Raw genomic sequence first — 24,629 nt, forward strand, 5'->3', positions numbered from 1 at the left:
TGTGTGTGTGTGTGTGTGTGTGTGTGTGTGTGTGTGTGTGTGTGTGTGGTATTGTGCTCTTGCAGATGATGAAACCCAGCGAGTCATTTCAGAATCACACAGCTTGTTGCTACTTTGAGTCTTTTCTGCTTTGAATAATTCAACGTGCTGGATGTTTGTCCAGGACGGTGCCACCGATCCACGAGGAGGGGTCCGGCTCCTCCTTCACCTCCACTCACAGCCTCTCTGTCTGTTTGGGGATCTGTCACTCACAGCAGCAGGAGACGCAGGGCGACAGGACTCAGGGTGGCATCCCACTTTTTGATTGCCGAGACACTCGGTGGAAAAAAACCAACCTAATGTGCAATCTAGCAGAAGAAGTGTCAACCATTTACTGCAGAGTTTTTGATTTATTAGACCTGGGAGATGCCCAGCTCTTGTGTTGTTGGCCACCGCACATTGTTCAAGGGCACTTTGACAGTAGATGTTGAGGAGTAGAAGTGCGTTTCTCTCGTCTCCGACCCGCCGAGGATTCAAACCGGAGACCTGCTCATTCCTCTAATTGTTCCCGCTCTATAATATTGTTGTGAAGCACGCGTTAAGCCAAATCATTTTATTGTTCCCTTTATTGTTTGTGTATTCAGTAGACACTCAGCTAATAGTGCTGGTCAGCAGCACTGCTGTTATAGGACTCAGATTTACACCCCGACAATCAGGCTGTAAACTCAGAGCAGGATCCAAACATTTATCTCAAATTAACAAGACACAAGTCACAGTTGGACTCAGCCAGAGTTTCAAATGATCAGGTTTCCAACTCACTGTTAAAGTCTTCTGTGTGCTTCTCCGCACACACACACACACACACACACACACACACATCATACAGACTACATGTCTTCATGCAACAGCAGGGACAGATTGCATAAAATCAGAAAAGGGAAATGTCAAAGTTCAGGTGATGAGAGTGTAAACATGGACGGACTGATGGAGCCATCCGGACATTGAAACAACCAATCAGGAGGCTCTCTTCTAATCCAGGCTGAAATTGGTCCGATGTACAGGAAAAGACAGGTGCCTGTTACTGATGGAGGAGAGGATCTGCAGGGCTGCAGGCGTGGATGATGTGTGCTGCTGTTACCGAGGTCTCAGAGCGCTGCTGTTGGTTCTTCTGTCGTGAAACAGAAGGCCACTGAAGTCGATGGGGCTCATTTTGATGACACGGCAGGACCGGCTGAGTGCTGCTTTACGGCCGCTGGAACGACAAAATGCACCGAGGAAAGATGGACTCCTCCTCTGCAACCGCGGAGAGCTCATCTGTTGAATGGCTCCCCTCCTTCACCCTCACCTCCACCCCTCCACCCCCTCTTGCCTGTACGCTTCACCTTGGCCTTGGCGCAATGACAGGCCCTTTAATTATCTCCACCAATTGATCGCTGCTGATTGCAATTGCCGTGAATTATTTAGACTTCGCTGGAACGGCTCACCGAACGGGAGGCGGGCCAAAAGAGCCAGATATTGCAGGTCAGATAAATTACACGTAAAGCATTTCAAAAACAACAGCTGTGGAGCTCGACGGTGGCGATCGATGAGGCCGAGGAGGGAAGCCGCGCTAACCGTGGTAGCTCCGAGTGTCCGCCGGCCCTCGGCTCCGACACGCTAAGTAAAGACTGAGGAGACGTAGCGGGGAGCAGCAGACCTCCTGGGTGATGTGAGAGGAGCTGACTCTCCTCCTGGCCGGGCTGGTGTGGTCACAGCTGAGGAGTGGAGTGGAACTGACTCCCCCCCTCCCCCCGCTCCTGTAGCAGAGCTGCTGCCCCCGGGCTGTGGAGGTGCAGTAGGAAGGTTTCTGTAGCGTTGTGGCGAGCGTGCAGTCAGGATGCTGCAGTCAGACGAGGGGAAGTCTCTGCTCTACCACGAGAGTGGGCGGGCTGCAAGGGGAACCAGGACAGACGCTCAGAGCAGGCATGCCCGGCCCGGCCCGTGTGTGTGTGTGTGTGTGTGGTGTGTGTGTGTGTGTGTGTGTGCATACTCAACGTCTGTCTGGCTTTCTTACACTGGAACACAAAGGATAAAGATGACAGATTCTTGTCTGCATGTTTGTGATATTTGTTGGGATTGTCGGACTCTTCGCTGAGATGATGTAGCTGTTGATCATCATTGCAAACGGTCACGCCTCGCGTCACGCCTCGCGTCACGCCTCGCGTCACGCAAACGGCTCGTGACAGGCGTCAGATGAAGCCGCTGCACCTTGTATACTAAAAGCTAAATGTCCCCTGCGTGGTCTAAGAAGCCTAAGGGTGGAGGCCTGAACACGGGTCACAAAGTCCAGAGAGTGAGGTCAACTGTTATCCAACTGTGTCTTATTTTAAGCAGGTTATGTGGCAGCAGTGCAGGCAGGAGCCGGGCTAAGTGAAAATGCCACTCATTCCTGAAGAGTCCCTGGCCTCGTCAAGGTTAGTGGCTTGTCTTTGTAAGTTGAGGGATTGATGCATGAGCCTGTCTGGCGCTGAATTCAAAGTCCAAGGCTGTCACAGGCAGCATCCCCCCCCGCCCCTCCTCTTCCCTCCCTCCTGCCCAACCTCTCTTTTCGCAGGCTATCACAGGGCCCCGTCCTTCCCAACTTCTTAGCAGCCTGTCCTTTTGGGAACCTTGAGCAGCCCAGGCAAGGACACAGCGTCTGGTGCAGTAAGCCTGTGCAGAGGGGGAGGCTTTACATAACGCTCTGCTTTAAACATGGGTGTACGACTTCCCTGACACGGAGCAGTGCAGTGCAGAGCTGCACAGCTCGCAGCACCACCCCCACCTCCCCCACCCCTCCCCACGAGGAGGGGCGCAGAGATCCCTGCAACTTAATTATATCTTTCTCTTTTAAAAGCTTTCATTTGAAATTAAATTTTCCCAGGCAATTAACTAAAGAGGAGTTTCCAGAATTTATGAATGAATGATGGATATATTGCATAGGATGACAGGGGGGAGGGGGGAGAGGGGGAGAGGGGTATGGTTGGAGGTTGAGACTGAGATTTATTTCCACTGTGAAATAGGGGAAGTTCAGGGAAATTCAGCACTGCTAAACTTTGTACCCGAGAGCTGCTTCTGTATGTCGCCGGCTCAGCAACACTTCAGTGAGCACACACACCTTCAGGGTTTCCCCACTTCCTGGTTCATCTTCTACAGGATGATATGATGCTACATGCTGCACAACCAAAATCCTCATTTGGCTCGAACTGTAATTGTGTAGCTTTTTGGCTTGTAGTGATGAGCTGAATTGTTGCCGGGCAACAAGGGACCGTTGCGGGTGGCCGTGGACAGATGAAGCTATGCGGGTTCAGATGGATGTGCAGCACATTATCCAGGTTTCTAACAGGAATGTTCCAGATATTTTGGGATGTTTTTCTGAGGTGGATGTTTCTCGTTCTTCCATCACAGATCCATAAAGACCAGTCGGCCGTCTAACGGCTCTGAAATCACCGGCTCCCTTCACTCAGTTTTAAATTTGTCAATGGATACAGGAATGACTCATTGCTCTCAGTAAATCTCCCCTGACAGAACGTGGTGAAACATGTGGCACTTCTCTAAATGAGGAATGAATGCACTCCCACGCTGCAGAGGAAGCACCGAGGACGCTTGGCGTGACCCGAGTCTCCTTCTTTCACTGGAAGGGCTCTCGTGAATCTCTGCAACATGCTGTCCTTTTGTGAACCTCCAGCCCACTTGTAAATCCATTAGTGAGGTGGCGTCGTTCACTCCGGTCCTCGCCGCGGCCGGGTAAACAGAACGAGAGGCCGCGGCTTTCTCACAACCGTGTTGGACGGCTCCCGGTAGCAGAGAGGCCATTTGAGAGGAGGCGGAGAGCGCCGGCTCATGACTGCAGGCGGCCGTGTGACCTATTACTTAGGCAGAATGGACTGGTGACCAGAAGACTGCTGGCTCATACTGCGCTCACCCGCTGCCCTTCAGCAAAGGCAATTAACCTGGATTCCTCCAGTAAATATCCAGCTGCAGAAACCAGAGATGTGCACGAGTGATAATCGTGTAAGTGACTTTGAATAAAAGTGTCCACTAAGCAGGAAGATTAATACAGCTAATAGAATCATAACTTGTGTTTTCAAGTTATCAAGGACTGCTGAACATGTAGAGGAGTACCCCCCTCCCCCTCTCTATTTGTGCACTCTTCCACACACACACACACACATTTACAGACTCCTCTCTTCTCCTCTGGCATGGAGGCGAGAGCGTGACCTTGACCTGGTTGCTGAGGAGGCTTTTTAAGTAACTCTCCAGAAGGAGACCTGATCATGTGACACCCAGCCTCCCCCCGCCGCGGGCCTGCGTGCGGCTGCAGGGGCCGCCATTCAATTGGCTAATCACTCCAAGGTCGAGCGGGGTCGAGGTCGTGTCAGAGCAGGCGGTGCAAGCGAGGCCCCGCCCTCTTCTGTATCTGAGAAGTCTCCACCCGGTTTAACTGCGCTGACGAAGCGAGCAGGTTTAGTCATCTTCTCAATTCTCAATCACTGATACCAGCATATGTCAGGGAAAGGTCACTCCATGTCCACCGTGATTCATGTCCAGAGTGAGCTGGCTGAGAGGATTTGTGTTGTTGCCCCCCCCCCCCCCCCCTCTCCAGCTGCCCCACTGTTTAAACCATGCTGGCTCACCGTCTTGCTTTAGAGCACGCTACTGTCTCTGTAGTATTTTTATGCTAGTATGTTAACATCTCTGCCCCCTGGATATGTTTACCATATGGCTGGGTAAATCAGGATCCCAGCCCACTTTGTTAAAACTGCATTAATAAACCTTTTGCTAAACGCCAGCATTCCCGCATAAACACTTTTTCAGAACATCAAACTTGGTGTGTACAGTCGGAGAGTCGGCTCGGTTCCCTTCGGTTTCTTTGGGGCTAATTAGGACCTGTAATGATGCACGGTGACTGAGTGCAACTTCTGTCTATGTTCTTAGACAGTTTCCCGACTTGTTTTTGCAGAATTGTACCTTTTATTTCTTTGTGGCGCCAGGAGCCACCAATTCTCATCTTAGTGCTTATGACGTGAGGACACAGACGGACAGAGCCTGATCTGATCCTGTGCGGGATGCAGTGAGCTGTTTTACCAGTTTGTTTGGATGGATGGTGGAGATTTTAGGTACTGAAAGTAAAGTGGAAGTTTTTATTGAGCAGTTCATTTCAAACAAAATGTTGTAAGGAGAAAATATCTGATATAATATATGATCTAACTTCAAAGTTCTCCCGTATCCAGATGGACCGCACCACCTGGCTCTCCTGGATGTTTGGGCTCATTGTCCTGCTGCACAAGGATTGTGGGACCAATCAGCTGATGTTATTGCATGATCCGGGGCCTTTAAAGTTTAGCACAGCAGTGTACAAAGAACTGCTTGACTTCATGGTAATTTTAACACTAAATAGCATCCTGACTTGTTTTTGTTCAACAAATGTTGACATTTTAATTCAGTTCTTGTTTATTTGGACTTCCTGAAATCACAGATGTCCCCTGGTGGGTTTCTAACCTTAAATCCTGGTACACCTGCGGTCTCAACACATCTCTCAGCTCTCCTGATTAACTTAGATTAAGTTAGATGACGCTGATCACCTGCCAGGACGTGACATTTAAAATCAGACATGAATTGCTTTATCTCACCTGGAGTTTGTATAATGTGGTTGATTTTTCAGCCTCGGCCAATCAGAGGAGCTCCTCTTGTGTAACTGTGTTATGTCCAAAGAGAGCAGCTCAACACAAGTGTCACTTACTTTTTTTTAGTTAAGCCTTGTTTGGGTTATAAAAAGTAGTGGAAGCTACAGCACAGCTTGTGTAATGTGTGCGATCACACACACACACACACACACACACCCACCCACACACACACACACACACACACACACACACACACACACACACACACACACACACACACACACACCACACCCACACACACACACACACACACACACACACACACACACACACACACAGAGCGTTGTCACCGAGGAGCGGTGTGCTTGTGTAACTGTGTTTACATGTCAGAGGGCTGCGCTGGCACACGGGTCAGACCAATGTGCTTTATCCCAGCCCTCTTTCTCTCTAAGCCACCTTCCTTCCATTCAGCCGTGACCTTGGTGCTTACGGAGAGGCAGGGCTTGACCTACATCCACCCCTTAACTGGAACTCCACCCCCCCGCCCCCCCGCCCGCCCAATAAAGAGCCCTGACACCCGTCTGTACTTCGTGCAGTGGCTGTTTTGTCTTCGTCCCTGCTCGTGTTCGGTGAGTGTCAGGCCGGAGATGCAGAGGAGCTGCGGTGTGTTTTTGTGCAGCGTGTCTGGCAGCGTGGGGAAGTGGAGCAGAGGACTTCATGGCTCGTCTCTGAGGCACCAACATGTCTGTGTGCACTAGGTCACCATTAGCACGCAGAGGCTTACCACGGAGCTGGTGAGAGTTTAGTGGCAGGTCAACGCTCCTCTGGTTTTTAAAGTGTCAAACTGTGGCTCATGCAAATGAGTCCACACCCAAACACGTGTAGGCACCAGCATCTGCTGGGACTAATATTCCTAGATGGGAAAACTGTGTGACACTGGGGTGCTAACATGAGGCATGCTAATGTTCACAGAGGTATTTGGCAGCGTATTTGTAAGAGATTTGTGTAGCCAAATTTCAAACATTTGCTTACAGAAGTCATGCTGTGACTTTAAGAGAGCTGAGATGCGTAAATTCTGTGTAGTACACAGTAACCTGTGTTTTAGTGCAGCCATAAAAAAGGATTGTTCAGTAAGTCTCTTTAAAGGTTTTGAAAATGTAATAATTAAATGTCAGTCTCACGTCTACAAATATAGCTCTCGAACAGAAGCCAAACAAAGGTTGCTAGGCGACACCGAGGTACCAGTGAGTGATGAGTGGTGATTTTTGTTTGGGCCGTTGCATTAATATTTAAATTAGCAGTCAAAGGTGTGCATTGATTAGTTCATTCACGATGTTTTCAGACAGGAATCCAACAGAATCAACGCTGTTTTCTAAATGAATGAGACTCCCAGCTGTTGTCGGAGGAACATGTCCGTCGACGAGAGTAGTTTAATGTATGGAGGGATTACAAAAGCCGTGAGTGAGCGCAGCTTAATGAGGGAAGGGTTTGCACGGGAGCGCGGTGCGTGATGGCAGATATACCAGGAGCTGTCCTGACCAGCCCACCGTGTCACGCTACCAGGCGTTAGGGCAGCTCCTGGCTCCGTGGCCCGCTGGTCCCGCCCCTCGCAGAGGAAGGCTCATCATTTCTCAGGCTGGATGACATGCCATACCTCGACGGGTGTTAGATGACTGCAAAAAGCAGCGTGTACGTCTGTTTAAATAAGGCAAGAGGATCCCATTTAGCATTCGCAGTAAAACAGGAGATAATGGCCACCAGGAAGAGGAGCGGTGAGGCCCGTAGCTGGTGTTTAACCTCAGGAGCAGTCGTTGTACCAAGACGAGGGAGGGTTCGTTGCAAACACGCAGCCGGCCAGCTGATAAGGGCCGCCTCCACTCCAAAGGCCACAGCAACGCTTGGGCAGAAAGCAGGGAGGGATCAGAGGGAAGTCTCGGTCTTCTTCAACGTCTTTTCTTCCTTTGTTTCGCTCTCTCGCTCCCTTTTACTGTCTCCCTCGATCATGCTCTGCAGAACTCCGTGCACGATCTTAGGGAGGGGAGGAAAGGAAAAAAAGAAGAAAAGTGGGTCAGGGCGACCTATTTTTTTTTCCCACAGTTCACGGAGGCAGAGGGTGGCGGTGTTATCGTCAGTTAGACGGGGAGCAGGGCCTGATGGGGAGGCAGGGCCTTGTCGCGAGACGCAGCCATTCAGAACTGGGTCAGCAGCAGAGGCTACGTCTTGTAAACGGCTTGTCATACCGGGGAGAAAAGCTGCAAATGAACCATAGATTATACGCCCCAAGCTGAGCACTGAGGTCTCTCCTCTCTCCCCAGCCCCCACTTCAAAAAATACATGCACACAGTATATAAGCCTTACAGTAGCGCAGGAGTCTCTGAAGCACGGCCCCATCCTATAAGTTCCTCCTTCCCCTCTCAGTCTCCAGTAATATGGTTTGATTACTGCAGTCAGACCTGACAGGCTCAGAAAAACACACGCTTTTAAGTAAAGGATCTTTTCACATTTCTCCATCTCTGACATACGGGCTCCTGTTTTCTAAATATAGACCTCTTCCTCCCAGATTTGCTTGACTTTATTCAGGTCAGGTTATTTACTGTGCCAAGTTCAACTGTGGTTTAGAAATGAACACACATGCTTATTCAGCTGCACTGACCCCTTTGCATATTATCTGTGTCAAAGCATGTGAATTGATAATTTGCTTCTAGGATCCCCATGTGGCTTCCAGCTCAAATGTTTTCTTCAAAAGATTTTCTGTTAACTTTTTCAAAGGAGTCAGTGCAGAGTGTTTTCCAACAAGACTTGGTTGAGGGCAAAATTTGCACACGTTGATTTTTTGGCAATTTGCCCCTTAAGCTGCAGGAAAGCAGTCACCATATATTTTGATATTGATTTCACACATCTGCGGCGTTGCTCGTAGTTTTACTACGTGTGCCGTCTCTGTCTCGGACACACGAAGCGGGATAAACTCCGGGTTTGATCTCCTCCTCACTAATAATTGCTGGAGCTGTTGTGCTGTGCTGAGACCTTTACAACTGAAAATTGGGGCTTATTCTGGCATCGGGGTCCGCTTATGGAGCGATGCAATTTTCAGGCAGTGGAGCTCACTCATATTTCACTATGTGGAACAAATCTGTCTGTAATGAATCTCTCAGGACGCTGCGGTGCCTCCACAACCAGTCGGCTGTTTGGCTCTTCTGTGGGGCATCTATAGTGGGCCTTTAAATATTTTAACATCCCTGATACGAACACTAGATATTTGTTTTTTGATGGGAAAAAATAAATATAAGGCTCCTCAGTGTTTGTGTCGTTTCCCTAAATCAGAGCTGATGCCGATCATATTGGTGTAAAAACAGCCTTTTTAGCCGAGCTGTCACACTAACAAACGCAACACAATATCCCGAGGTGGAGCTCAACATGGCGGGTGATGGGATTAGCGGCAGGACTGCGTGTCGGTCGGCACACCCAGCCCCGCTCGGTGCCGCGGCTCTCGCGCCCCGCCGCTGCTGCTGCCGGGCTGCAGACCGCTCTCATGTTATTCTTAGCGCCAGAACTTCATGTCTCTGTGCGAAAGCCCCTTAACGCTAATTGAGGAGCCTGCTCGTGGCTCGTGTCGCTCAACGACTGCCTCGGAGGGGCGAGCGTGCACGTCACAGTGTGCAGTAAAACCAGTCAGAACCGGTGCTGGACCACTCTGGCCAGTGTTGTGTTGTTGTTGTTGTTGTTGTTTTTCTGGTGACAGGAAGTCACCGCAGTGCCTTCAGCAGATGGTTTCCAGCAGGCTTCGTATGACATGTGATAACGTTACAGTTTGGAAAGGTCAGGCATGAAAAGCAGCAGGAGGAGGGCCAGCGTGTCCGTAGCGACCATGCAGCCCTCTGCACACACACACACACACACACACACACGTTGCTCTATGTGTGTTATAAAGAAAAGGCCTTTTATGCATTTTTCAAACACGTTTCTTCTACCAGGGCTGTGCAAATATTTACTGTGTGACATGAACCCTGGTGGCCTGAGTCTCTGTCACGGGGCGGGGGGATTGTTAACCCGGCTTTGTGTTTCTACAGTAACGTCTCAGGTCAGCCACACGTTTGACGGTGCAGCGCCAGACGTTGGACTCTGGACAGCGGTGTTTACTTTAGAGAATCAGAGGTCTTCACGGGGACTCAGGAGGTCATCATCAACCTGTCAAAACACTGGCTCTGAGGCTCCGCCCCCCTCTCTGAGTCCGAGAAACTGGATTGGGCGGTAAGCTGACGCTCATCCTTGGAGCAGAGGCTGGGATGTTTGTTTTGAAGCTGCAGGTCACCGTGTGCCAGCGGCCCGGCTCGGCCCGGCTCGGCCCGGCTCGGCTCGGCTCGGAGCGAGGAGGGGAACGGGCTGGAATGTCCTCGTACGTAAACAACACCTCAGGAGTGGACGGCCGTCTCATCACACAGGTGTATTCCATAAAGACCCCCCCCCTCAATCCCTTCTCCTGAAATGGCACGGGGCTGGTGCATGAAGGAGGAGGAGGAGGAGGAGGAGGAGGTTTAAAAATAAATCCACACAGGCCGGTCAGACATTTTGAAATTCTGTTTCTATCTCAGTCTGATAGAGAGGTTAAAGATACAGCATCCTGATAAATCTCTTCCCACCAGGGGGAACAGATAAGGAGTGGCATAGATTGAATAAAAGAGCTGAGGAGAAAGGGGGAGGATAGGTGCGGGGGTGGGGGATAGGAGGAGGGCTGAGATGTCTATCAGGCCGCGTGAAGGTTTTTTTTTTTTTTTTGTCTTGCAGATCCAGTTCAAGGGCGCCCGCAGGCGAGGCAGCTCTCGCTCTTGCCGTGCCAACGCTGCTGCTCAAGGTCATATGAGCCAGCCCTGTGACATTATAGAGGAACAGGAAGGGGGGTGGGGGGGTAGAAGCCATCAACCACAGACATGCACACGCACTCACATGAATTGAGTTGTGAGGCGAAAAGTAGCCTTTAACTCTCCGAGTCTTTCCTGCGACTTTCTGCACCGGCGTCTGGGTCTGCAGTGGATTTTGTGAGGGCAAGAGCTTTTTAAGGGCAGTAATGAGAGTGTCTTATTCTCTCTGCACAGAGCCAAGAGATGCTTGGCTAACTGCTTTGTAGTTGCCAGCCACACATACAGCCAGTGTTTGTGTGTGAGAGAGAGAGAGAGAGAGAGAAGGGGGAAAAGATGGAAGAGAGGAGAGGCACTGATAAAGCTCAGGGGAGGGAGGTGGAGAGGAGGGGAAAAAAGGTCTTAAAGTTATTTAAAGGGACAGTGATCTGATGTCCTCAGTGGACGGTTTGTGCTTCAGTGAATTTCACCTTTTGACCAATCAGTCGTCACTGCTGTGGAGTACGATGCTTCAGCAGGTGGCTTCAAGTGGGAAGTCGAGTTGTGGTCACAGATGTTGAGTGTTTTTAACTGTTTTCCAACTGCAGATCAGCACCTGCAATGTGATGATAAACTATTACTCAGCATTTTAATTACGTCAAACCTGCAACACTCTGTTGTCCTACACACCCAGTGGGTTCCTGAAGTGCTCATTTTAACATCTGTAATAGTTGGAGTGATGTCACAGCATAAGCTGTTTATAAAAGAGTTCGTAGCTTCAGGTCTGTAAAATGGTTCTGATCCAGAAGTGTCTTCAGCTGCAATACCAGCGAGTGCCACTAGAGGTCGGCTCCAAAAAGCCTCCGGCTCCATAGACTCCCATTCAACTTCTCTCATCAAATCCAAAGTGAATAAAATGTGTCCATCAGTTATCTCGGTGTTGTTAGCTAAAGTCACTCCTTCTTATTAGTTTTCTGGAGGTCCATCTGAAAATAATCCCTCATTCATTAGAAAAGAAGATTCAAGAAGACCTGTTTTTGGGGGCGTGTCTGTTTGATTGACAGGTCTGTGGTGCAGTCAGGTTACAGCTATCGGTGGGCGGGACGTAGTATCGTCAGGTTTCCAATCAGATCGGTCAGATCTACCGCTGGCTCCTCCCCCAGCTCGTCCAAATATGGTCACTTCCTGCTCCGAACCGCTCTGAACTAACAAGATGGTGACGGACAGAATCTGAACTGGAGGATTCATAACGTTCACAAACCAACAATGACATCACTGATGGTTGATGACATCACTGATGGTTGATGATTGACGACCTCACTGATGGTTGATGGTCGGGTCACAGTGTGAAAGGTACAGGTGGACCGCATTAAATGTGTCATTATTTATTGGTTTGTGGTTTATTTGTACAGATATCGTAAAGTTTAATATGATTTTGAACTATCTATATTTATAATAAGTCCATTACAGCATCGTCAGTCGAGTGCAGGAGACTCAACACTCTCGTCTGCTCTTTGTTTAAACTGTGGTCATGTGTTCACTGGTCAGTCAGGTATCGGCTTGCGGTACCTATTTCACTGTGGGAACGATGTGTTGTACATCTCAGTGGGGTGGGGTGGGGTGGGGGGGGTTGGGTTCAGACTGGACACTGTGCTCAACTGTCCAGGGGCTCTGCGATGTGGCCGACCTCTGACCTCTGAGTGACCGGAGACATGAGGAGGATTTCTCTCATTATTAACAGAATTCAGTTTTCCTCCTTGCAGCCGTGTTCAGCTTCAAGAACGTGAGTTGTTCCTCCACATTTATCCTCCATTGTTTCACACCAACTTACAACTATTGGAGGAGAAGTACAAGGTGAAAGTAATGGAGGATGATTTTTGGACGCAGATAAGGCTATGTTTTCTGGAACAGAACTAATAGCCCCACTATCATCTAAATTTCCTCGTAGATGTAAAAGTACAGGCGGACATTGTATGAGTCCACAAAGTCAGTCTCGGAGGCTGCTAATGGAGCTGCTTCGGGCTATGCATCAATATGACATCACAGATTACAATCTTTAGACTTTGGGAGCACTTAGGTACTTTCAGTGCTGGAGGAACGGAGCGAGAACTGGCCGACAAAACACTGAGTCATTATAATAACAATCACAGAGATGGGTGGAGCCGCGCAGCCATGCAGCCTGACACAAATTATTAAAGTGTACCCGGGGGGACTCTACTCAGCCTGTGGGGCTTGATGGAGATTTGGCCGTGACTCTAATCTTCAGTGCATCTTTTGTCTCGTATTGTATCACAATATTGTTTTTCATATTACATTAATCCAAAGTTCAGGAGTGCACGTGCTTCACTTTGTTACACAATTCATCTGATGCTGCAATCTGCAGCATGTCAGAGTAAACAAAGACGATATGTGGGATGTTGTACAAGTTCAATAACTGGCTTCTATGGCTTTTGAATACAGACAGTTAATGTTTGAGTAGAAACACCAAAGTTTCCTTCTTTCTTAACACTGTTTGTTCCTATAAAGTCAGTACTGTTAAGCAGGGTTGGCCAACTTGGAAACTGTAAGTGCTTCTTAGAGATGATTTATATTGGTATTTTTAAGGTTGATGCAGAAAGCTGATAAAAAGACAACTCAAACGTCAAAATATCGGGCCAATAATAATTTTTTGCATTGATCCCTCAAATATGGTCATCAAAAAATGCTGATGTTTGTGACAATAATATGTGATGCAGGCAGGATGAGTGCACTGAAACAGCAATTTAATCAATATAAATAACTATATTAAAAAAAACAATCATCTTTTTTTTGCATTATGTTCTGTAAGGAATGTTTTTCATGTCGGCCAACAAATACCCTGATAATAATTTACCTGTGACAGGTGAGTATCAGGCTCCACTTCTGTTTGGTGAAAACGTATTTTACTGATTAATCACCAGCAGAATTAAAACACACGACTCGTTCCTCCGTCCAGCTCAGATGAGCCTGTGAACTCTCCACATCCTCCACACCAACATGTGTCCAAGCAGAGAACCAGAAATCCTCAGCATTAACTTGACTGTGAGCAGCTAGCTTAGCATCTCTGCAGACGTTAACACACCTCCGGCTGTAAACACAGAAGCAGCTGAACACGGACGCATTTCATCTGATACCAAAACTGCTTTTTACAAAACACAGTGCAGAAAAAGATGCTTGAGGTAATTTACAAATTCTTCTATTTATGTTTTGTTTTATAGTTATTTCTGATGATTACATTCCCAGTGAAGTTCACTGTTTCAATGCACTTTCAGAGGGTTCATTTTATATTTAAAGCTGGAATCTATTCTGTAATATATGTATATATCCTGCCTCCATTACATATCATCTTTCACATGCTGATAAACACACTCTCTCTCTCTCTCTCACAGACACACACACACACACACACACACACACACACACACACACACACACACACACACACACAGTGAATTGATGTCTGAAAGAGAATTATTGGGATTAATAAGTGTCGTGTTGGTGCGCTGTCAGAAGTCAGCATCAGTGATAAATAATGAATATCAGCAGAAAGTTCTTTCAGTGCAGCGATGCTCGAGGGCTTCAGTGTTCCTCCCTCTCTTTATTAATGTAACGTCTTCTGCTGCCTCCATGTCGCCTCCCTTTGTTTCATGTGTGTAGGTGGAGCGCCCCCCCCCCCCCCCCCCCCCCCGACACCTGTAGTCCTCCTCATACTTACCGGCCGGTATGACATGCAGCCTAAGTCCCTATGAACTGTACTTTCTACTCAGACGGGATTTACCGGATAAGTGTCCCTCGCAATCCTTCTGGACACCAACCACTCAAAGCTGGATTTGAAGCTCCGGTGAACCCCGATGAACTTTGACATTTCAGGTGCAACTGAGGAAGAAAAGAGTGTCGAAGTCTCCTCGGTTGCCCCCCAATCACACCTGCTCATCACCCAGCTGGCAAGGGACCATTTGGACTCTTTCTTCTGATTAAAGGAAGAAGCATTGTGACTAAACAATCGATAGGTAGAGGCTCCAGTCCTGAATGGCTCCGGCATAAATCTTGCCGCTGCCTGGCGTCGACTCTTCTCCGTATCATTTCTGCTGATTAGTTTTCCCATTACTCAAAACAGATGTGTTCGCTGGTGATGAATGATCCAATTATGGGATATTTGTCACCCGTTTGATATCTGCTGCTCGTCTGTGTGACCGTAAAGAACGTAAATGTGGCGCTACGTCTGCGGCCCGTCGTCCACTCCGGACGGAGATCGACCCGCGGTGTGTTTCTGTCCCCGGTAGCATGGAGACATTTCTCCCTGGTTGTCTAAGTTACAGACGAGAGCTCCTCAACAGAATCATATAAAACGTCACGTGCGTGTTGACGTGCGTGTTGACGTGCGTGTTGACGTGCGTGTTGACGTGTGTGCTCGCTGCTGACACGCCTCAGAGAGCGGTCATACATGTCCAGACTGTAGCTGATCTCCTCCAACTGCTGCACACACACACAGAACAATACGCAGACACTCACAGCTGAAAGGATTCATGTACACCCCCCTCCCCCCCCCCGTCTGTGGACAGTAGGCTGATTCTGCAGCCTCCCTCCCTCCCTCTCTTTCTTTCTACAGCTCTGCGGAGCTGTGTGTGTGTGTGTGTGTGTGTGTGTGTGTGTGTGTGTGTGTGTGTGTGTGTGTGTGTGTGTGTGTGTGTGTGTGTGTGTGTGTGTGTGTGTGTGTGTGTGACAGCTGCCTAATTGGGCATTCTCCCCTCGTCGAGCGCCTGCCTCTCCTCTCTCTCCTCCAGCCTGGGCCGGGGCTGCTGACGAATGGCAGCGGATTACAGATGAGGACACGGTGACCCGCCTGACCTTGCTGCACAGCCGTGGGGGAGGGGGGCAGAGCGCGAGGGGTGGGGCGGATGGGGTGGTAGGACTGCAGAGAGGCGGGGTGGGGGGGTGGGCATAGGTGTAGGAACAGGGAGAGGGGCGACGGCGTCAGGTCAGCGGAGGATGAGGTCGCACCAAGGTGGGTGGGGTGGAGGGGGGTGTGCCAGGTGGCGGGGTGGGCAGGCGGGTGATCAGGCGAATGACAAGTGTCACATGACAGCACCCCCCTCCCCCCTCCACTCATGTCAGTATGTCAAGGGCACGAGCCCCCGCTGGCAACCACCACTGCGGCATTTTCCCCACTTTTATTTATATATTATTTGCTGTCTTCCTCTTCTTCATCTTCCTCTTCTCCCTCTTCTCTTCTTCTTCTCTCCTCTTCTGACTCTTCAACTTCTCTTCCCCCCTCTTCTTCTCCCTTTTTCTCCTCTCCTTCTTCCTCTCCTCTTGTTCCCCTACTCTTCATCTTCTCTCCTTTCCTCATCTTCTTTTTCTTCTTCCCTCTTCTTTTTCTTCTTTTTCTTCTTTTTCTCTCCCCCTCTTAATCTTCTCTTACTCTCCTCTTCTTCCTCCCCCTTCCTCTTCATCTTCTCTTCTTCTCCTCTTCTTCCTCCCCCTCCTCTTCATCTTCTCTTACTCTCCTCTTCTTCCTCCCCCTTCCTCTTCATCTTCTCTTCCTCTCCTCCTCTTCTTCTGACTTTTCCTTTGTTTTTATGTGGGAGATGAGCAGCCTCTCTGACTGCTGGCTCGCCTCCACACCCCCCCGGGCCTCGATGTGGTCGGTCAAAAGGAGTCAGCGGGTCCTTGAGTGTGGTGAATTTTAATTTCTGTGCGCACTATAGATATTTCCGTGCCCCCGCCCCCAACCCCTCCACCCCCCCGCTGTGCGTGTGAGACTGCCAAGGTGAGGTTGTGTCCTCTTGTTAAGAGCGATTAATGGCACTCGTTATGTACATAATGAAATATCCCTGCTGATGCATAGGGTGGCGTTGTCTCTCTCTCTGACACACACACTCCGGTTGGGGGTGTGTGTGTGTGTGTGTGTGTGTGTGTAACACTGAGGATGCTTTGTTGCAGCCTCTAGGCGACTCCGGTGTGTGTTTGATATGGTGCACAGACCCCCCCCCTTGTAAGCCATCTCTCCAAATGAAAAACGAATGGGAATTAAGGCCCCGTCAATTCACAGCTGAGTTTGTTCCTCTTCTTGGCTTCGGATGCGTCCGACGCCGCGGCGCTGCGTGACGTGTTCTGAGAGACGGAGACGGGAGGCTCACCGGCGAGGCCGTTCTGACTGGCAGAGTAAATTTAGATCTAATCTCCTTGTGTGTGTTCTTTTATAGCCTGAGAATGTTCACCTAACATCAGCTTTTAAGTTGACCTTGTTGTGTTGTTTGCTCGTCTGAGCCGTGTGTGTGTGTGTGTGTGTGTGTGTTTCTAGGACAAGACGCTGCTGGCTTCCCTATAGGTTTTTATTTTGATCGTGTGTGTGTGTGTGTGTTTCTAGGACAAGACGCTGCTGGCTTCCCTATAGGTTTTTATTTTGATCGTGTGTGTGTGTGTGTGTGTGTGTGTGTGCGTGTGCGCACCCGCACACCAACACCATTCAGTGCCTGAGTCAAGCTGTGCGGGCTCTTTTAATCCCACGCCCCGGTGCACGTAGGCTTGATTAGTGGCAGCAGTTATCTGTGCAGAAGACAGCCCGCCCTCCTTTAACATTTGGTCAGGTCTGGGGCACCGGGGGGGTGTCAAGTCATGAGAAAGGTGAACGAGGAAGGAGAAAGGCAGAGGGAGGGAGGGAGCCAGCCTGATTAGTATTCTGGAGGAACACTCCTGCCAGTAGAGCAAATTGATTACTGCACTTTACCTGTATCAGCCTCCACAGCTAAGGATGACAAGGTACAGGGCATGATGTGTGTCTGCATTCACCTCCCAAACACAGCACAGTAGCTGTGTTGGCATTCGGCTGAGCGGGGGTGTTTTTTTTGTCCCTCTTTTCCCTGCGTTTACCTCCGGATTGTGTTCCCTCTCTTCTCCGCCTCCTTCATTACAGTGAGATAAAGCCTGTTGCAGTCGTCTGTGTCTGTCCGTCTTATTTAACAGTCGATGGCTGACTGAGGGAGGACGGACTGATTTCCTGCGAGCCTTGGCCCCCGTGCTCGTCTGCATCCAGGCTGACAATTAGCGGCTTTCTTCTTTGTTACAGTAGAGACAAGCTGATCGATTCCAAATCAACAAGAAAGCCTGCAAAATTTGATTAATGTTTTTTTCTGGTTCATAATTTCCAACACGCTGTAGACGACGGCTTCGGTTGTGGTCTGCAGGCTCCAGAGTCCCGCCGCTTCTCCTTCCTGCTACTCAATCAGGGACTGATTACACCTGGGCCGCCAGGTGAACGCCATTAATTACAATTAACCTGCGCTTAGGTAGAAAAGCAGCAGTAGTTTGAGTGATGACAACCACAGTTGAGACCCACTGACTTGAATTCTTCTGCTCATCTGGCCTTCTCACTTTCTCACCGTTTCATCTTCAGATCTGTTTTAGTTTCTTCTAATTTTTTTTCTTTTGTCTTCCACTGTGAAATTTAAATTCAAAGCTAATTACGCTGATCAGTTCAGCTTGTCAGTGACGTGCACTGTGTTGTCAGTAGTCGGTGGCCGGTGCAGGATGTTGATATTCAGCGTGCGTTGCCGGTCTGGCTCGAATCATGAACCCTCCATTCACTGACACAATGTGACCAATAAGAGTTGATTAAGCACAGTTTTTATCGAATGCACTTCTTTTAAAAGGATGCAGCCTCAATGCAGAAGTGCGTTCATTATTTCAGCAGGATTAAGAGTGAAATAAACGCAGACTTACAGACAAATATTTCTTCTTCGCCACACATCTGATCGAAGTCTTTTATCAGACTGAAACGTGTTGCTTCTTGTCCAAATCCTGCGACCTGTGAAACATGGCTGCTGTAGACGCTCCAGTGAGACATAATGTAAAGAATCCTGATAAACCTGCTATATTTCATAATAATGAGTTCCTAACCAGAGCAGCTCACCTCTTTATTGGAGCCCCCCAGTGACCCTGCTGCAGACCAACCAACCACCCCCCTCCCCCCCGTCCCATATACACACACACACACACACACACACACACACACACACTGCTAGCTGCTCAGACTGGCTGGTGAGAGGAAGGCTTAAATATAAGGAGCAGGTCAAGCTAAATAAAGTGAGTTTCGCCCCAGTGTCTATAGGATATGGATTTATCTTGGCACACATCAAGAAAAGGACTTTTAGCTCGTAAAGAGACACTTTGTTGGACATTTCACACCTTAGCTTACTGTATGTGATCCTTGTTTTATCTACGTGCACTCTTTTCTTTTTACATATTTTAAATCTGGAAGGGCTGAATTATTAATCTGCTGAGTATTTTTAGAATTAATTTTTAATCTATTAAATGAGAAATGTCAGTGATAAAAATATCCATTACAACAATAGCAAAACTGCCAAAAATACAAAATAAAGAAAGAAATGACTCAATCAGTAAATTAATATGCCATTAAATGCAACAACAAAAATATTAAAAGATAAATGTAGGCGTTAATTAATCAATAATATGTTACTATTACTAAATTATTACTGTTCCGATTTGTTTTGATTTCTTTCTGTATTTATTTACCTTTGTATTAATTTCCTTATTCATATAATTTTCCATTTTTTTAATTATTGATTTCATTTTAACATTTATTTATGTATTTTTTCGGTGGTGAGCAGCGTCTCGTCACAGAAGAGGTTTTCATCCAAACACGCATTAAGTTAATTGTTATTTGTAAATTAGCTGCAGGTGTGAATGCGTGACTGATTGTCTTTGTGTGTCGGCCCTGTGATGGACTGGCGACCTGTCCATGGTGTCCCCGCCTTCACCCAGTCAGCTGGGATAGGCTCCGCCCCCTGGGACCCTGCTGAGGATAATTAATTGATGTATTTCCCCCAACTCATTGATTTCTGTTGTTTATTTTGACACTTCTGGTGGTGGCTGTGTCTCAGATGGTAGAGTAGATTCCCCACTCATTGTAGGGTTGGAGGTTCAATTCCCGAGTGTCCTTGTGCAAGGCACTGAACCCCAAGATGCTGTCGAGGGCAGCTCTGTTGCTGCTGGTGTGTGTGTGTGTGTGTGTGTGTGTGTGTGTGTGTGTGTGTGTGTGAGTGATGCGAGACCACCAAGGTGAAAAGTTATATAGGTTATATCATTTTTTTACGATTATGCAAATGAGAGTGCCGTCATCCAAAGTGTTTCATGGGGTGAACTCTTCCACCATCAATGATTGATTGACATCCCGAGTCATACATGGACTGTACACTGAGAAGTGTTTGGTTTGTGATCAGAGAAGAAGGAGAGAATCCTGAGTGATCACTGAGCTCAACACCTCGTTTCTCTGGTGAGCGACCAGCCGAAGGTTTAACACCATTACACATTCATTTATTCTCGATTGTGGGAGACTCTGCCCTCCATACAAAAGTCTAAAAACACTCATTTTACACCTTTATAAAACAAAGAAAAGCAACGAATTCTTACATTTGAGAGTCTGGAACTAGATCTCTGCTTTAAACATGATTGATTACTTAAACATTTTTCTGACTGTCAGTTGATGAAATAATCATGTCATCCTTAAACTCAGGATCTCCCAAGTCTCAGAAAAACACAGTGAGTCAGCATATTGGTGTGTTTTCAGATCCCCTTCAGCCCTTTATTCATTTTAACGTAATTTAACTGAATCTCTTTTGGAGAAGGTTTCTAAACACAGGCCATGTGTGTTTTGTTTTGTTACTCGAGGTGATCCTCTGTATGTGGATGAGTTGAGTTGCTTTAGTCATCTCTTGTTAAGTGTCGGTTCATCTTTTAACCTGAATTCATGGTGTTGCAGCCTCAGTGCGACACTTTACTGTCGTCCTCCTTCAGCCGTGGTGTCGCTGCCATCCTGAGGCCCACGCATACAAACAAGGGTAGTGAAAAATGTGTCGTATCGCATGATGGTCATATCTACATATTTCACCAGCGTATTAATTATTCATCAGTAAATGTGTCTTATTTTGGCCCAGTGGAACATTTCTATCTGGGACACCTGATTTTAAAAACAGATTTTTGTGTAGTTTGTGTATGAAGCAGCAGTCTTTGCCCGACGGCCAGCGCTGGCAGGTCCTCCACTACAATCTGCAGTGGAACTGATCAGCGTTATTTCAGCTTCATAACTGGTTAAAATTAGTTCTGCCCGCTGCTTCGCTTGAACAGGAATCACTCGAGGATCGTAACGTTAGCCACAAACAGCTGAGGTTGCGTGTCTGAAGCTTACAGTCGGCTGTTTTTCAGGTTGTGTAACAAAAGGCTGCGAGGTGGCAGCATGACAAACACGCTGCTTGTTTTCTCCGAGTTATCTCCGGCCCTCGCCTTGTGTGGTTAAAAGGAAGTATAGTTAGCAGCAGAGGCTCCGTTTTTAGCTCCCAGAGTTTAGCAAGTCATTAACTGTGTCTCTGCTTAATTTGATGCATCTTTTTTTATCCTGTATATTTAGCTGTTGCTGAATAATAAGTTAGGTCACAGACCTGATTATCTCGTAATGAACTGGTATTTAAAGACGGTTTTAGCTGCTGACTTTGAGCCGGAGACTGTGGGGGATATTTCCAGTGGAGCCGCTTCTGAGGTTGCAGCAGGTGAAGCACGGCGTCCATCTTCAGGACTCATCTCATCCAGGTCTCCTGTACGTTGGCATGTACTCAGCTCTGCCTGCCAGATCAGTTGGTGCTGCTTCAGAGGAAAAGGTTTTTTGGGGTAAAATGTGTGTAATTGATTTGAAAAGATTCCTGTAATTGTGTAAGTTTGAATCTCGTCGAAGTAAAGGGGGGGGGGGAGGAGGGGGGGGTTGAAATATTGTGTTTGATGATTCTCCTGAATCCCTTCCTCCTCTGTAATATGGTTCTCCAGCCTCACTCAGAGTGAGCATTAGGATGATTTAAAAACTAGAAAGTAGGTCAATAGGAGCATTATGAAAGGCAAAATGATAGCAGAGATAAGTCCTCTTCTTGTTCTGTCACTTAGACCTCTGTCACACACTATCATGCTCCAAACTATCCCAATTTACTGGGAGTAAAGAGAAGTAGCAGCCCCCCTTTTAACCCGATAAAGACGGACATCTTGCTGACTCACAGCGATCGCCTTCTCAGGGCCGATGCCAAGGATATTATGAAAATGATTCATTAAAGGCCAAGGTTTTGGAGCTGGTTTTATCCAGCTTTCAGGGCAGCCCGACAGTGAGACATTTGATCTCAATTGCAAAGTGGCCCATTTCCCTCAGACATCACCACCGCAGTCTGTTTCAAGGGCCTCGCTCTGCCTGCTGGCGCGCCGGCCATGGGGCAATCAGCTGTTCCTATTTCCAGCACCAGTGTTTACAAAATGGAAAATGTGTGTTGTTACGGGAGGGAAATGAGCACCGCTTAGGAGCGGCGATGTAAGCAGAAGATTACCTCGGAGCCCCGTAGAAATGAATCAGGTATAGATTGATGGCAGCCACGGCTCATTAACAAGGAATGTGTGTGTGTGTGTGTGTGTGTGTGTGTGTGTGTGTGTGTGTGTGTGTGTGTGTGTGTGTGTGTGTGTGTGTGTGTGTGTGTGTGTGTGTGTGTGTGTGTGTGTGTGTTTAATTGATGCACTAATTCTCAGGCACTCAGGAAATGGCCCTTGGGCGGGTCTTCCAAATGGCACGCAAATATTTACCGTGGACACAAACAGTCCAGTAAGCAGGCCCGGGCATGTAAGGTAAAGGACTCGCAGCGGCCAGGTCTGTGGTACACTGATATCTTCATCATCATCATCATCATCGCACTGGCTAGTTTGGCTTGCTCCTCCGCCACTCAGCTGGGCTCTGAAACACTTAGATGACTCATCAGTGTGCATGAATTCCTCTGCGCTCTATCTCTCAACCCCGAGAACTCTTTGTACTGATGAGTACAGATGAAGTTGAAACCCGCCCCCGCGCTCCTGATCCAAGGCCAGATGCGGGCCGAGAACCTCGGCACTCCGCTCCCATTTTGGTCCGAGTCTGAAACGACAGCGTTCAGTCATCACACTCTTCCTCCTCACGTCCGAGTGCTCTGAGTGAGACGGTTTCTCCCAATGGATCGTCTGTGCTACTTACCACGAGAGGTCTGACTTTTCAGCATCACGTTTCCTGCGTGTGCTGCACATCCGTGGGCTTCAGAGTGCTGCACACGGGGGCGTGTGTGCTATGCATGACTTGTTTGGTCAATGCATCCTAAGAAGTGGGTCAGAGTGCCCTAGATCTCGTGGTGTGGGCGTGCATGTTTCTGTGTATTGCATTTCAGTGTTATTTTGTCCTGATTGACTTATCTGCACAAACATTTTCTTGCTCCGGTTCTCCTGCTGTTCGGGTGTGTTATTCTCTTGTTTACCTTTCTCAAGGTGAATGAGAGCTTTTAATTCAACTTTCCTCCGGTGCACTCAGTCACTTGTGGAAGGTGTGCAACAACTGCATTTGGTCAGGTAGCTTATGTTTTGTCTTATTTAATCATGTCAGGCCATATTGAATTTACAAATAGCGGTCACGCCGCATGTGTAAGTGAGCTACCCCATTGAGTATGTGCAGCAGGGCTGGGCTGCAGATTACATGATATAATAGTGTTTAGGCATCGCCTCTCCTTTTAAATTCCTTTAACCTTGACTCCCCTTAAATGCAGGGAGAACACATCTGCCAGGCTGGTGTCAGACATTAGTAATACACACCGCTCAGGCAGCATTGTCACTTTTTATTAACGCCCAGAGCTTTGCATGGACACCAGCTGTTGCATCAAGTGGAAAAGCCTTGGCGGCATGAATGACCTTGACTTTAACTGCCGCTCCTTTGGCTCGCCCCCCTTTTAATTCTTTTGTTTGGTCTCATACATTTTAAATGGCTTAAATGGATTACCATTCCTGACGATGAAGGTCATCTAGAAACGCACTTTTTTTTTTTTCCTTAAGATTAAAAAAAAAAAAAAAAGGACTGCATTACCAGCCCGTGGGTGGAGGAGGTGGAGGAGGAGGTGTAATCTGGTCATATTTGGAGATCTAATCTGTGACATCGGCATCGGCCTCCTGGTCCCTCCGTGCATCTCAGGAGGCGTCTGAGGGTGCGCTGACCTTTCCCACTCCTTGTGTCTTTTAAGTAGCAGAGGAGTGAAACAGAGAGAGAAATAGATGAAGAGTCAACCAGCCGGGGAGTGATGAAGCCTCCCCCCTCCCCATCACTTGCCCTCCCTCCCCCCCTCCCTCCCTCCTGCGTGTGCGTGGCTGACTGTCGGGGTAAAAATCACTTTAGAACGGTGCCTGCTCTGTCATTGGCTGACATTGTCAAGGATAATGGATAATCACCACAGAAACTGTAGAGCAGCTCATTGGGGCTGTGATGTCCCAGGGAGGGGGAGGGAGGGGTGGAGGTCAGGCTTTTTGGGTGCCGCCACCAATGAGATGACATGTTAACAGATGTGTAAGGTCATTTCCAATGTATACACCAGGGGAGATAATGTAATAGTAATGCACACATCACACTCAGAGGGAGGAGAGGAGCAGCGCCGGGTGCTTCAGGGCCTCCGCACAGAGGACAGCTTTTTCCTATATTAAGGTCATTTATTTGTTAGCAGAGCTTTGTCACTGAGCACAACATATTTTTTCTTGCCCTTGCTGTCGCCGGGCTTTTTGACACCGGGTCCGTCATTACACAGTCTCTCAAGAGCCGGAAGGTCCCGACTTTGTTCAAAGAGTAGTTCGCACTAGATGTGAGACGGCGAATGCAGCAGCTCTGTTGTATATAAAGTAATATAGTGCAGTGTCATGGTGTCCCCGCGCTGCCTCGTCTGCTCTGTATAGAAGTGTCTTTGGGCCAAAACAGAGACAAGGTCAACTGTAATTTTAAAGGTCGGCTGCCGGCAGCAGAGATTAGCAGAGTTCCCCCAGTTGAAACTGTGTCACTTTTTCTTCTCCTTCTCCTCACTAACTGTTTTTTTTTTTTTTTTTATTCCAGCACGTTTGTCACTTTGCCGAGTCGTGTTGGAGGTAAACACGTCGGCCGTTCCCTTATAACCGCGTTAAACTCACTGGCGGGAAAAATAGTCCTAATCCTGAGCATCTAAGATTAGCATGACAACAGATGTCAGATGGCCCAGTGTGACCAGTTTGGCTTTTGTTGTTGTCAGATCTAGGTCAACAGTTTAGAGATGGCCTTGAACTGTAATTGACGCTGATGGGC

At 48.1% G+C, this 24,629-nt stretch overlaps 1 protein-coding gene across 3 annotated transcripts in view; it reads left to right on the forward strand.

Annotated features, from left to right (window-relative positions):
• The window catches only part of nrip1b (nuclear receptor interacting protein 1b), a 35,166-nt gene that overhangs the window by 2,830 nt on the left and 7,707 nt on the right, over nt 1–24,629 (forward strand). The window contains exon 1 of one of the 3 annotated variants that reach the window (XM_069165035.1): nt 9,855–9,872. The exons of the other annotated variants lie outside the window; for them this stretch is intronic. The gene's annotated coding sequence lies outside the window, so the exon portion shown is untranslated. Of the gene's footprint in view, nt 1–9,854; nt 9,873–24,629 lie in introns of those variants that run through there. 3 annotated transcript variants of the gene reach the window in all.

Source organism: Embiotoca jacksoni, unplaced genomic scaffold (assembly GCF_022577435.1).
Source record: "Embiotoca jacksoni isolate LCO1_2020_lvr unplaced genomic scaffold, fEmbJac1.0.p SCAF_33, whole genome shotgun sequence".
Lineage (NCBI taxonomy): Eukaryota > Metazoa > Chordata > Actinopteri > Embiotocidae > Embiotoca > Embiotoca jacksoni.